Genomic DNA, 14,235 nt, shown 5'->3' on the forward strand with positions numbered 1-14,235 from the left:
ATACAAGGCCATGTCAAACCTTGAGCTGTTGGACATGCTCCTCTTAAAGAAATCCCATTCCCTCAGAGCGCCATGCTCCAGGGATGTAAACCTTGTCATCACAATGAACAAATCATGCTGGAGGGATAGTTTTCTGATGGAGACTCCCCATACTCTGGAATAAACTGCCCATGCATATCAAGCAGAGCGCCTCCTTGGCCCTCTTCTGACAGGAGCCTTGTCAATTGGATGGGAGATGGGAAATTCATCTCGGGGATCACGTCAGCTAGATGGGTCCAGGGAAGTAAATATTGTGGTTAGAAATATCCTGGGAATTCTCATGGCTAGGCTTGTGTAGGCCCTAGGGTCGAAAGCCTAGTACCAACCTATGTACCTATTACCACCTACCTTTTATTTTCTAAGGCTAGGGCAGGGTTTGCCTCTGCATTTCTGCAGGGCATGCTCACACCCATTCCTTAGTTCTGTTAGTAATCTTACCACCCCTGTCCTCAGCTTTGGGAATCCTACCACAGGTGATGATTGCAACAGTGAAACACTAAGAACACAGTACAGTTGTGTACACTTACCATAAACGTATTCACTGTTGCAGTCCTGGTTTGCCACCCTCCTTCCCCTTTATCTCTTCTTTCTTTGGGGAGACATAAGTTTCTATCGATGGCTTTTAGCCACCAGGACCATTTTAACATATTTACCTGAGCATCTGACTGGTTAGGGCAAGAAAAACTGATGTAATGGCTTCGGCTGTACTTCTTTATAGCACTGACAACCTGACGTCAGCCAGCAAGCGACGAACAAAAGCACTGACTCTGGTTTTCGGGCTGGCTGAGGGCTACCACAGTAGGGATAACCCACAGATGATGACTGCAACAGTGAATAACTACTACATTTATGGTAAGTGTGCAAGGGTGTATATTATATACGCAAAAGCTGTAAACAGCAAATACATCTACATCGACACACAGCGGTCTATGTACAAAAGCTGTTAAATACATAATCGGAGAAAATGAAAACACAGAATGTCTCTAAATTCTGAGGGATGATGCCTGTTTTGGCTGCTTGTTGGAGCTGCTTCACCAACCCGGAGGCTGGACCACCGAAGCCTCTTATCTGGAGGTGTCTGTATTCTTGGAGGCCTGTTGTGTAGGTCCATCTATTCTTTGGGTGGTACCCCCTCCGGATGGTCGTATAGACTTGCTTTCCAGGAGAGGATGAAAGGAACCCCACACTGTGGAGTGGATTTTAAGAAACTGGACATGATTCTTACATCCCCCCCAAAGACCAGCCACATTGGAGTTAAGGGCCTGGCTGTAGATGCTATTGTGGTAGGAGCAGCCATCAGGAAGAAGATTTCTGATGAGAGTCCTTGGTCCATTCCCTGAACAGGGAGTGTTGTATTATGGATCGTTTGGGGAAGTGTTCCTATGCCTCAGCCACTTTTACGCTGAGCACTTAATTGTTTAACTTAAGACTCCAATGCAGTTTGGTTTCTCAAGTGTCAAGGACTGTTAACATGCAGCAGTCTGCAGAGACTCTTAAGGCACTGGAGACTGTTATTTACCCTGCTTCCTATCACCAAAATGTCCACAAGGCTCATTTTGAATGCAGCCAATGGATTCTCCCTAGTGGCTGACTCTGGCTTTGAAATGTGGCATCATGCTTGGATGCCTTTGTGTAACTTTGCGGACTGATTCAGGATGCCCTTTGTCAGTGCCCCTTTTGATGGCTGTTCTCTCTTTTTGCCGAAAGTCAATGACATGCTAATGAGGAGTGAACAAGATGGGAAGACGCTGTCCACCATAAGAGTGCACTTTGACACTCTGCAAAAGGACTTTTTCAAGGAATCTAAAAGATGGCAAGAATTTATTCTCAATGTCTCAGCAGTATTCTCGGGACATTCCTTCAGAGAGTTCCTGCTGAGGTAGGAGGGGATTATAATAGACTCTGTCTGTGAGGTAGTGATGACAGTCAGAATAAAGGTTTCCATGGGGCATTCTCTGGCAGACCCATCTAGTGATCCTTAAGGGTTGCCAGACTGACCTATTCTTAAGGCAGTCAGTCATTTTGCTTTTCACCTTATGCTTGGGAGGCCATCACCTCGGATACATGGGTGCCAAGAGTCCTATCCAGAAGTTACTTCATTTTCTATTTAGAGGATCCAAGCTGTCATCAAAGCACCTTCTGGCTGTTTCACCTTATCAGTAATTGCAGGCGGTAGCAGAGATCCGCAGACTGCTTGCAAACAGTTATCCCCGGAGGTTCCACCAGACCAACAGGGATATATTCTAGAATAATTTTAGTTCCAAAAAAGGGACTTCTTGACAATTTTGGAATTGAGCACACTCTATCAATTTGAGAAAATGACCCTGTTCCGGATGGTAATGGTGCAGTCCATCTTACTTCTGCTGAGGAAGAATGATTGAATATGGTTGATAGAACTCAAGGATGTTTACCACTATATCATGATAGATGCTACATGAGATTTCTGTGCTGTCGGCTGTGGGCCAGTCATTTCCAGTTCAGGGCCCATTTGGACTCATCACTGCCCCAGGGTTTTTACCAAGTGTATGGCAGTGGCCGCAGCCTGGCTCTGGCTGCAGGGATTTCAGATGTTTCTGTACCTGGACAATTGGCTCCTCCCCACCCCCACAAGAGCATAGTTGATCATGGCCAGGGGCACCTTACTCCATCTGTGCGACCACTTGGGCATTGCATTTAATTACTTCAAGTGAGTCTTCAGCCAGTTCAAGTACGAGTTCATACGTTATGTGGACACAGTCATCCAGGCTGCCACTCTCAAGTGTCCATTCTTCATGCTCCAGCCTGGTCTGTGCTTGCAGTCTCAAAACCCCCATCTCAAGTGGTTGAGACTTTTTTAGGTCATGTGGCAGCAGTCATAGGGTTGGTTCTTCTAGCCAGATATCATATAAGGGTTCTTCACTGGACTCTCATAGTTCAGAGGTCTTTTATAATCCATCCAGTTGACTGTCCAGTAGAACTGACAAGGGTATATCATGACCTGATTCATTGTTTGCATTCTCCTTTAATAACCAATAGGAGACAATTCATTGTCTCCTTTGGCCACTGTCACTTCCCCCCTGGTGTGTTGGGGGCATGTTGAATGGGAGACAGTTCAAGTGACCTACTTGTCTGCAGAGGGCTACCATCACATGAGTGTTCTGGAAATGAGAGTAGCTCTCCTCTTGCTGGCCATTTTAGGGTGTCCTTCCCAGAGGTGTGATTGCAGTTCAGATACCAGATGAAGACATATCGTCCATTTGAACAAGCTGGGGAACATATTCTTTTTCTCTGAGAGAGCATGAGGGTTTGACAGTGGTTGGTGATTTTTTTTTTCCTCCGCAGTTTCTGGTGGCAACACACATCATGCGAAATCCAACATTCTGGCAGATGGCCTCAGCAGGACCATTCAGTGTCATGAGTGGTCTTGAAATCTTATGGTTGTGACTTGGCTTTTTCGCCATTGGAGCTATTTCACATCCCCATCCAGCATCAAATAGTTGTTACGCCCTAGTTCCTCCTCTAGGACAGTCACCTATGGGTGATCTGTTGCATGCTTGGCCCCTGGGGGCTTCTGTATGCAGATACCTCAGTTTCCTTGTTAGTAAAATTTCTTCAGAAAGCGGTCTGCTGCGGACCTACTGTGATTCTTATAGCCCCATTTTCACCTAATCTGGTATAGTTTCCCTTCCTCACTTCTCTTTTGAAGTACCCCCCCTTGGATACTGGTTCTTGTTTTTCATCCAGTGGGTCTGGATCCTTCAAACCTGCAGTCCCTTCAGCTTAACCACATGGTTCCTCCAGTTCTCTTGATGACTAGAAATCCCACACTTGGGTAGATTGTCGTTCATATATTGTTCTCCTCTCAAAAGCAGTCCTACGGGAAGGTGTATTCTAGTAAATGGAGAAGGTTTGTTGTAGGGGCAGATTCTTGTAAGCTTCATCTTTCTCTGCTCCCTTGGAATCCATTTTGGATTTCCTCACGGAGTTGTTTCATTCAAGCTCCAATTTCTCAATGATTGAAGTACAGCTGCCAGCTATTTCTAATTTTCATTTTGGCAGAGATGATGTGCTTCTGACATCTCTTAAAATGTCTAAGGTGTTTCTTATGGCTACTTTGTCTCCCAGTGCAAGATCCAGTTCCTCCTTGGGATTTACCTTTTGTGTTGCATGTTCTTTGAGGCCCTCCATTTGAAAGCTACTTCTGACTTGAAGCTTTTGTCGTGGAAAACTTTGTTTTTGGTAGCAGTCACTTCCCGCTACTAGGGGTTTTGGAATTGCAAGCTCTTGATTTTTTTTTCCTCATTCTCTCCTTGTTTGGCTTTCCATAAAGACAGAGTTCTTTTTCATATGAACCCTTTCTTTTGCTAAAGGTAGCTTTCAAGAATAATCTTTTTACATTTCCATATATCTTCTTGTATTTTTTACAGTTATTCCAACAAAAAATACCTTCTGCATTGGTTGGATGTACATCAACAGTTGGGACTTTATATAGACCATAAAGAAGGTTTCAGAAAATCTATCCATTTATTGGATTTTCAAAGTCCAGGTTGGGCTCCCCTGTATCTGAAGTAACTGTCAGATTATATTCTATTTGCAGATTCTTTGAAAGGCAAGCCCCTTCCTCACAAGCCTAAGTGTCAGTCGGCAAAAGCTGTGGCTACTTATACACTTTTCTAGAGTGCCAATGGATTCTGTTTATGCAGTGGCTACTTGGCTGGGTCATCACATTTTTGTGTAGCATTATAAGCTGGATGTTCAGTCTAGATCAAGAGCTTCCTTTGGCTCCACTATGTTGTGGAACATCCTTCCTGAGTAATGTTTTCATGGCTGGGGATTCTGTCCCACAGTTTAAAGCCAGACTGCAGACAACATTGGATATGAAATTTAACAATAGATCTGCATTGTACGTCTCCATCTGGTTCAACGTCCCCACCTTTGGTGGAATAGTGAGTCTCCATGATGACTGGACAGGGGAAGTTATCTGTTCCTTACTTTGAGTCCTATGTCGTCGTCCTTTGTGTGTGTGTGTGTGTGTGTGTGTGTGTGTGTGTGTGTGTGTGTGTATGTATGTATGTACATGTGTAGTGAGTTCGTCATGGGGAAAACACTATCTTAGGATTAGGGTGAGGAACGGGAGTTTGTGTATAAGGGAGGTAGAGCCAAGTGATTAGAATTCTTTGGAATTGACTGATGTCAGATCAGAGTAGATCCGAAGTCTAACAGGTTGAACCAGATGGAGACAAAAAACCTGGATCTATAGTTATGGTAAGTACATTGCTTTTTTGTTTTTGAGCTGAGATACTGAATTGGAGTTGCTTAGGCATAGTATGGCCTTGCTGAGTGTCGTTCTGGTTGCTCCCAAGGAGGCAGCTTGCTGGATGGTGGTGATCAAAGTCTGAATCATCTATGCTAAAAGTGGTTAATATGGTAACAGAGGTGAAAGAAGTGGAGGTGGGAACTTTTTGGGGGGCTTGGGAGCAGGCTACATGGAGGAAGGTGGGGACTTTGGGAACAATGCATGAGGAGTGATATTTTGGAGGAGGGGTAGGGTTTAGGGGAAGACGGGAACTGAATGAGCTATGTAATCTTCTGTTTTGATGACTGTGTGATATAAAATGTTAGCAACAGAAAATCAGTATGGTTTGTTTTCATTTATATAAATGTATGCCCGCGTCTTAAGGAGCAATTAAGAAGTCTCTTGTTTATATAAAAAAAAAAACAAAAAAAAAAAACAAAAGCTACCTTTTGTTATGTATGTTTGTGTTCATGAAGTTTTAGATTGCTACCAAGTCAGTAGACCTAAATTTAATGGGATAATTTCAGAAATATGGCCCACAAATACACAAGACTGCAGAATTGTACCAACGTCTAATAACAAATTGAACTTCATGGTATGATTGTGGAAAACTTAGATCTTATCATGAAGTTTAGACTTGAAATTAAATGTTTATTCAGTTCAGATTCCTGGATTATATGTTTAGCGGTGACACTGTTTTAGTCATTTTATCTATTAATCCGTAAACACTTGAGATTAAAATTTTATGCAGAGGTAGTGTGTTAAACAATCATTCAATATTAAACCCACATATTTGTATTCAGAATTCTAGCTTTGCTAAGGTTTCTTTACCTTCAGTTGTCTGCATTTCAGATGTTTGTACATAGTGTATGCAGTTTTGTTTTATTATATTTTTGTTTTTATGCTTTGTTTTTGTGATTTCCAAAAATATTTTTTTAATTTAATTTTTTTGACAAAAATTTAGATAATTCACTGTTGCTTATCCTACTTTGGGAACCGTGAACAGACTGCAGATCTGATGTCATTTTCATTCATTCCTGTGGGTTCTGATCCGAACGTCTGATCCGATTAGGATTTTACTCTGTAGCTTCTCCCTTACCCATAATGCCTCCATTTTCCTGACTACCTCAGATCTCGTTTGCTGCCCTTCAAGCAAGTCCGAATTTCCTTCTCTTGTAGCCTCTTATGGGTCGTGAGAGTCTTTAAAGACCTAAAACTTAAATCCTTTTTGTTCTCTTATATAATTATCCTTCCTTACCCTTTAAATAATTCTTGTTTAAATTTTCATGTTTCTCAAATACATATTAAACTTTCATACCGCCTGGTATAACTTTTCCCTAACCTTTTCTGTCAGTATAAAAAGTCTTATTTAGATAATTTGTAGCTTCTTCTCATCATGGCTGAAAAATCTGACAAACCAGCTGTGTTCAAAAAATGCACTTTATGTGGGCACAAGATCCCCACAGACTGATGCCCACAGGGAGTGCAGGTACTGTTTAGGTCCCAGACATTTAGACTGCGACGTTTGTTGGTTTCAGTGCCTGAGCCATTGGCGATAGTCACAACAAACTAATCTTGAAAAGTCTTCTCCCTTAGACTTCTTCCTCTACCGCTGAATCTTCAAAGGAATCGGTGGCTCAAATCCCCCACTTAGAAGCAGAAGGAGCCCAGGGAGCATAGAAAATGCTCTCCTGCCCAGTATCCAAAAAGGACTACTACTGAGCCACCTGTCAAGACTTTGAAATTGTTGGATCCAAAGCCTTCGACTCTGACACACATTGCTAACTCCTCCACAACACTGGACTTCTAGTTCTCCCTTGGAAGTCATGTCTTCAACCTTAAGGTCTCCCTTTCTCCAGGGGACCCCTCAGAAACCTTCTGGACCTCACTCCACCTCATCCTCCGTTAGAGCTTCCTGGAGTCTTTCTGAAATGGAGGTGGATAGGATAATGGGATTCCTCAGGATGCACCTACAAATGGGAGTTTTGCCTTCTCTGTCCCCTACTGGGTCTGTGAGCCACTCTCCTGCCTTTGTACCTTTGACTACCCCTCTGATGAGATCTCCTGCTTCTGAGCCCTCAGAACCAGAACTTACCAGATTCTAGTCATCTGATCCCAGTGGCTCTTCAATTCCACAGCTCCTATGATCTCTCTGATACGATTGGCTCCGACTATCTGGGGCATGGGATTCTTGAGGTTCCTGTGCAATCCTATCTTCTGTGAGAGCTACGGCTGTGGAGGGACTGTCTGGGATGTCTCCGGGTCCTTTTTCATTCGAATTGGTGGAGAAGGTGTTCTCTCAACCAGGAATTACTTTGACTGTACCTCCTTCGGATCATACTCCTATTTCTGTTCTAACTTCTGAGCCTGCTCATCCTTCACCTCAAGGACAGCCAGATCATAAGAGCTTTCGAGCACCTCTTCTGGTGGAGCTCCCCCTCTCTTCTGACATCTTCCTGGCACATCCAAAGAGGAGGTCCCTCGAAAGAGGCTGTGTAAGAGGAGGCACCTTGATTCCCCTCAGGGAATCTTTTGACAGAAGACATGGACTTTGAAGGGAAAGGGTCCTCAAGATCTATCCACCTGATGTCTCCTTTGGAGACCTCCTTGAAATCCTATGCCAAGAGGTTGTTGGTCTACCCAAATCCCTTTCTCAGAGGAGTTTGTGCTCTTGGAAGTTTTTGGGTCTGGCCCATTTACATCTATGGTGACCCCTCCTGTGGGTGACCTTGTAGACCTTGTCTCCTGAAGGGCATGGAAGGAGCTGGACATCTTGGAGCCCATACCAAAAGAGCTGACAAAATTCTCAATGCCTCTTCTTATGAGCAACACTGGACAAAAGGTACCCCTGTAGAGATGTCATGGTTGTTGCACTAGCTACGAGGGAGGCGCTAGCCAAACAGAGCTCCACTGTCCACCCCCCTAACAGGGAGTCTGGGGCACTGAACAGATTCGGGAAGAGGGTTTTACACATCAGCAAACTGCAATCACTGAATTGTTCAGCCCACTTTACTAGGTTGCAGAGGGACTTGCTAAAGGAACTCTCCAACACTGCCCTGGGGTCCATGCCTCAAGAGGAACAGAACCTTTTCTTCAAGAATGGCCACCCTACAGTCCATCTCTAATGCATTCTTGAGGTTAATCTCTTATGCTGCCAGAGGTTCCATAAGGGCTGCCATTTCAGGCATTGCCATAAGGAGACATGCCTGGATGCGACTTTGACTTTGAGGAACTTTTCAAGGTGTCCTTCAGTGCTCATTTTGATGGATAGTCACTCTTTGGACCAGCCGTAAAAGACACCCACTCCTGATGTGAAAAAGATGGGAAAACTTGTCTGCCATTGGAATTAGATTTTCTACCCAAAAAGACCGTTTTCCAAGAACCAACATGGAGCTGAAAAATGTGGTTCAGGAAATCACAAGGTCCTTTCCAGGATTCACAAGAGTTTTCTTGTAGAGGCAGAGAGGTAAATAACCAATTTGGTAGATGCTGCCCACATGGCAGAGGAGGTCTGTAAGAACCAAGAATCTCGAGATTCTTTCTAGGGCAGACCCTTTCAGCACTCCTGAACAGTTTCCCGACTGACCCTCTTTGGAAGCAGTCGGGGGGGGGGGTGCTTATCCTTGCACGTAAATGCATGGATAGCCATTGCAAATGACTATTGAGTGCAAAGGATCTAATCCAGAGGACATTATATTCCTTTTGTCAGAACACCCATTCCAAAGAGAAATCTTCCCAATGTTCCACCCAGTTAGAGAGACTTAGCAGCACGAGCAATCATAAAACTGCCGGAGAAAAGTTATCCAAAAGGTCCCACAAACCAAACAGGATCCAGAATCTACTAAAGGTTCTTTTTCACACCAAAACAGATGGGACCGTAGACCAATCCTGTATCTAACCTTTCTAAACAAATCCGTAAAGAGCTTGAAACTCTGGATGGTCATAGTACAGTCCATTCCGCCTCTCCTTCAAAAAGGATGACTGGATGTGCTTGATAGACTTTCTGGACATGTGTACTACCACATCAAAATGGAGAGGCACTCTTGAAGGTTTCTCAGCTTCTGGCTGTGAGCCAGTCATTGTCAATTCAAAGCTGTGCCCTTTGGTCTCACAACAGACCCCACGGTGTTCACCAAATGCATGGCAGTAGTGGTGGCTTACCTGAGACTGCTCATATTCATTGTGTTTCCTTATCTGGACAAGTGGCTTCTGACTACACCAACCAGGCATCCACTCCTTCAAGCCAGGGATTATTTGCTTCACCTAGTGGATACACTAGGAATTGCAATAAATCCCAAGAAGTTTCAACTGCACCTAGTTCAAATGATACATTTTATAGGAGTGTGACTGAACACACTCAGTTGCCTAGCCCTCTTACCTTCAAAGGGAATTCTGTCCTTGAAATTACATGTCAGGCAGATACTGGTCATCCTTTTACCACCTGCAGAATTGGTTCTCAAAGCACTAGGTTCAGTGGCCACCACCATAGCATGGATTCCTATACCTTGGCTACACAAGATGATTCTTTAGTGGACTCTGTCAGTACAATAGTTGCTACACAGCTATCCTCCAAATCATCCCATCAAACTATCCTGAGTGTGTAAAGACTGCCTTTCATGGTGGCTTCACTTGAGAGACATCAAGGACAAATGTCTGTTTTTATTCTTCCTCCAACAGTCAGCACGTTGACCATGGATGCATCCTGGTTAGGGTGAGGGGGCAGTACTCAGGATGAATTAATCAAGGCATGTGGTCGACACAAGACAACAGTCTACATATAAATGTCCTAGAGATGAGACTGATGTTCCTAGTGTTGCAGGCCTTGCAGAATATTCTCATAGGGATAATTGCAGTTCAGACAGATTTGTCCGTAGTTTGGTACATCAACAAACAAGGGGAAACCAGATCTTACTCCCTCGGTTGAGAAGCACTGAGAGTTCGGCAATGGGAGATCTCTAGCCACTTTCTATTAGCAACGCACTTTCTGGGGAAGTCCAATGTTCTGGCGGACAGGCTCAGCAGAACTGTCCTGATGCCTCACGAGTGGTCTCTAAACCAGTCTGTGGCAAATTTGATCTTCCTCAAATGGGGTCAACCTTGCTGCAGTCTGTTTGCATTCCCTTCCAATAACAAATGCAGCAGGTTTTTTTTGCCCTGATCCCTCCTCAGGAGCAGTCAGAGAGACGCTCTAGTCCAGTGTTTGGCCCTCTGGTCTCCTTTACACTCCCCCACCCCTTATGTCTCATTCCCGAATACCTCCAGAAAGTGTAGAGGTTGAAGAGCAATGTAATCCTTGCACCCTTTTGGCATTGACAAGTTTTGTTCCCTTTTCTTTGGGTTCACCTGATACGTCTGAATTGGATGCTGGACCCAAGTCTCACCCCTCAGGCCAAACTCGCCCAGATTTGAAATGCCTCAAATTAACCTCGTGGTTTCTCCAGTTACAATAATGGCTAGACTTTCCAGGCTTTCCTCTCCAGTAAAAGAAATTCTGATCTGTTAGCATAAGGCTTCCACCAGAAAAGTTTACAAAAGCAAATGGAAAAGATTCTAAATTTGGGCTCCTCAAAAAAATATGGACCATTTTACTGCTCCCGTTTCAGCAGTCCTTGACTTCCTTACTTTGATTTTTCAGATTGGAGCAAGCTATTCCACTGTCATAGTTCAGTTGGCAGTCATTTCCAATTACCACTTGGGTGAAAGTTCTTCATCCTTGGCTTATTCGAAATTTTGCAAGGCCTTTCTCAGAGGTACCTACTTGCTTAGACCCACGTTCAAAGAACCCACTCCTCCGTGGGATCTTACTGTCGTCTTACAAGCTATAGTTTGCTCTCCCTTCGAACCTTCTGCCAAAGTAGATCTCAAATTCTTATCATGGAAGACCACCTTGGTGGTTATAACCTCGGCCAGGAGAGTTTCAGAATTAGAAGTGCTTATTTCTAAACTGCTGTATTTGATTTTCAGCAGACAGTCATCCTGTGTACAAATCCAGCCTTTCTATCAAAAGTTGCTTCTGAAAATATTAATCAATCGGTCTCCTTGTATTTTTTCCTGATTTCCAAAACAAAGGCAAATATACCCGAGACCAAGGGAAATACTGCCAGCTGTTATTTGGTAAATAATTACTTGTCATTTGAATATTAATATGGTTTATATAGAAGTATGACCGAAGGAGATACTGCCAGCCCACCTTTCTGGAATTTTATAAGTGGTTGTGTCATTTGTAATTATCGGCATGATGCAGTTTCTTGTGTTACAGCTGTATTAGTACTGTATGTCATTGTACAGATGTGTGCGGAAGAGATGTTTTGTTAAATACTGAGCACAAATGCATATACAGTTTTGTAGCTGTTTATATGTATTTTAATAATGGGGACTGAAACGCAAGAAGTTGACTTCAGAAGAATAGCTGAAAACTTAACATCTCTTTTATCATGTGGTTATAAAGTAATTTATATTTCAGTTTCAGTGCAACAGGAGACATAATGTCTAGAACTAGACATTTGTTGTATTGTCTTTTAAATGTGGAGGAATGTAAATTATTTTACAACTTCCACCACTTGCCAAAAGATCTAAGGTCTATGTGTTTTCGCAGGTAGATGCTAAAGTCAATGATTGTGAGCCTGGGAACTGATGGTTGACTAGAAGCAATGTCATGCTACCAGCTACCCCAGCAGTAATATTTGCAATATTGATGTAAGAACTCTGACCGAGAGACTGTGCATTTTGTATTTTGTCTTTGACCTGACAGCATCAGCTGGAAAACTTTGTTCTGTAAGTATGTTAACTAGGGTACAGTAATTTGTTAGATTCAGACAGGAGTATAGTGAAGTATAGCTTAGATGTTTTCTTTATTTGTTTGAGACTGTTTTGCAGTGTTTTAAATATTTCCCGTGACTTTGAACTCTGATGCAACTGTGATTATTTTACTGAGTATTTTCTTGTTCTTTTATTATTTATTATTAAATGTATTTAAACCTTTCATTGTGGTTGTTCTGTATACTGCGGTGGTGGTGCTGCGGTAGCGTTGTCGCCTCACAGTTAGACGTTGCCCATTCGATTCTCAGAGCGTCTTTTGTGTGGCGACATGCGTGAATGGGCATTCCTTCGTTGAAGGTTGTGCGTTAGGCCCGGCAAGCCAGCACGTAAAAATCTACTGCCAATCATTAGCGGACCGGAGTTCCGCTGTGGCGACCCCTAACTGGGAAAAGCCGAAAGACACAACAGTGTGGTTGATCTGTGTAGACTTATTTATGTTCTGAGAGTACTTTATTTATTTTTATTTATTTTACATTTGTTAACCGGGCTAGTCCAGCTGGATACATGTCCATTTTCAGTGGAGGCCCGAGGAGAAAAGCTCCGCTACAGTACTAAATAAACATATTAAAGATAAAACTAGAATATTTTCAAAGTATACAGAAATAAACTAAAGTAAAATGAAACATAAAAATTACCAAGGTATGATAGAATAAACATACAAATTGAAACTACTGCAATTATGTATGGCATATAACTACATTTCTAGCATGGACAGAGATTAAGTTAATGTTACATACACAGTTGCAATATAAGGGAGGTTGAAGAATAAGTTCTTTTTGTGAGTGGAAAAAGAGCAGTCAAGCTAGGAAAGGAAGTCTAATTTGCTAGAGTGAGGGAGTAAGAAGAAATGGGTATAGAGGGAAAAGATAGTATGGGAATAAAGGAAAGGAAAAGAAAAAAGAAGAAAAGGGTTAGTCAGGGTTATGGCAAGAGCATAGCCAGTGGTTGGAAAGGAATAGTTTTAGTTTAGTTTTGAATAGTGGGAGAGATGTAAGGGAAGTAAGGTCATTTGGTAGTTTGTTCCATATTTTACCCACTGAGTTGGAAAATAAGGTGTCACCTGCTATGTTATTAGATAAAGAAGTATGAATCAATATTTTGTTGGATGAGCGTAGGCTCCTCAGATTGTTGTAGAGCTTTATGAGGGTTACTTGCATATTTATTTGGTGACATTGTGTGGGCCCCTCCTAATAGCCTTGCTCTTGGTCAAACTCCCATTTGGATTAATAGTAGCATTACATAATATTACACAGTAAGATTGGACACCCTTTGTTATGGGCCTTAAAGTAGCTGATGAGTGGCTGGTGGCAGTCAAAACTACCTGATAGTCTGGGCAGAAGGGGGCATAGCTAGTAAACCTGTACTAGCCTTTCCCAGGTGTGTGTGTGTCTGTGTGTGTGTGTGTGTGTGTGTGTGTAAATGGAATCTCGGTGTGTGTCGGCTACTTGGGCAGAGTTGCGAAGCATTGGCTGGACAGAGAGGGTGCTGGAGGTCTTGGCTTGGCCACTCAGCTGAGATCTCAACTCTGTAGCTGTGCCAGTGGGGAGTTTAATTGGAAATGTGGAGTAAGAGGGATAAACCAGCACCCTATTGTCTGTGATCCCTTTGTGCTCTTGAGAGAAATTGCACTTCTGTGCCTGTCCTTGCCATCCTCCCAGTGTGTACAGCCCCCACTGTTGAGGCTCCTTGATCACTGGACCAGTGTTGGGGCGTCACAGTAACCTTCACGTGTTAGATGTAGATACAGTTACATGTTTATTTGGAAAGAACAAAGGCCTTCAGAAAGTCTGAACAACTTTTTGTTTCCTTTTCAAAGGTGAAATTAGAAAAAAAAACTTTCCAAAATAACCTTGGCTAAATGGATTACAAACTATTTCTTATGTATTACTCTGAAAGGTATCTCTCCTCCTGGACATGTGAATGCACATTCTACTAGGTCGATTTCCACCTCAACAGCTTTTTGGTCTAGAGTATCCATTGATTTATGCAGCCACCTCCTGGTCAAATGAGTCATACTTTTGTTACACATTACAAAGTTGGATATTGTATTCAGAAATAGAGCATCTTTTGGCTCTGTGGTGCTCCGCTACATCCTTCCATGA

At 42.9% G+C, this 14,235-nt stretch overlaps 1 protein-coding gene across 2 annotated transcripts in view; it reads left to right on the forward strand.

Moving 5' to 3' along the window:
- Nucleotides 1-14,235, forward strand: part of MARCHF8 (membrane associated ring-CH-type finger 8) — a 1,077,645-nt gene that overhangs the window by 200,759 nt on the left and 862,651 nt on the right. The window lies entirely within an intron of this gene.

Source organism: Protopterus annectens, chromosome 14.part0, assembly GCF_019279795.1.
Source record: "Protopterus annectens isolate FY-2018-M chromosome 14.part0, PAN1.0, whole genome shotgun sequence".
Taxonomy (NCBI): domain Eukaryota; kingdom Metazoa; phylum Chordata; order Ceratodontiformes; family Protopteridae; genus Protopterus; species Protopterus annectens.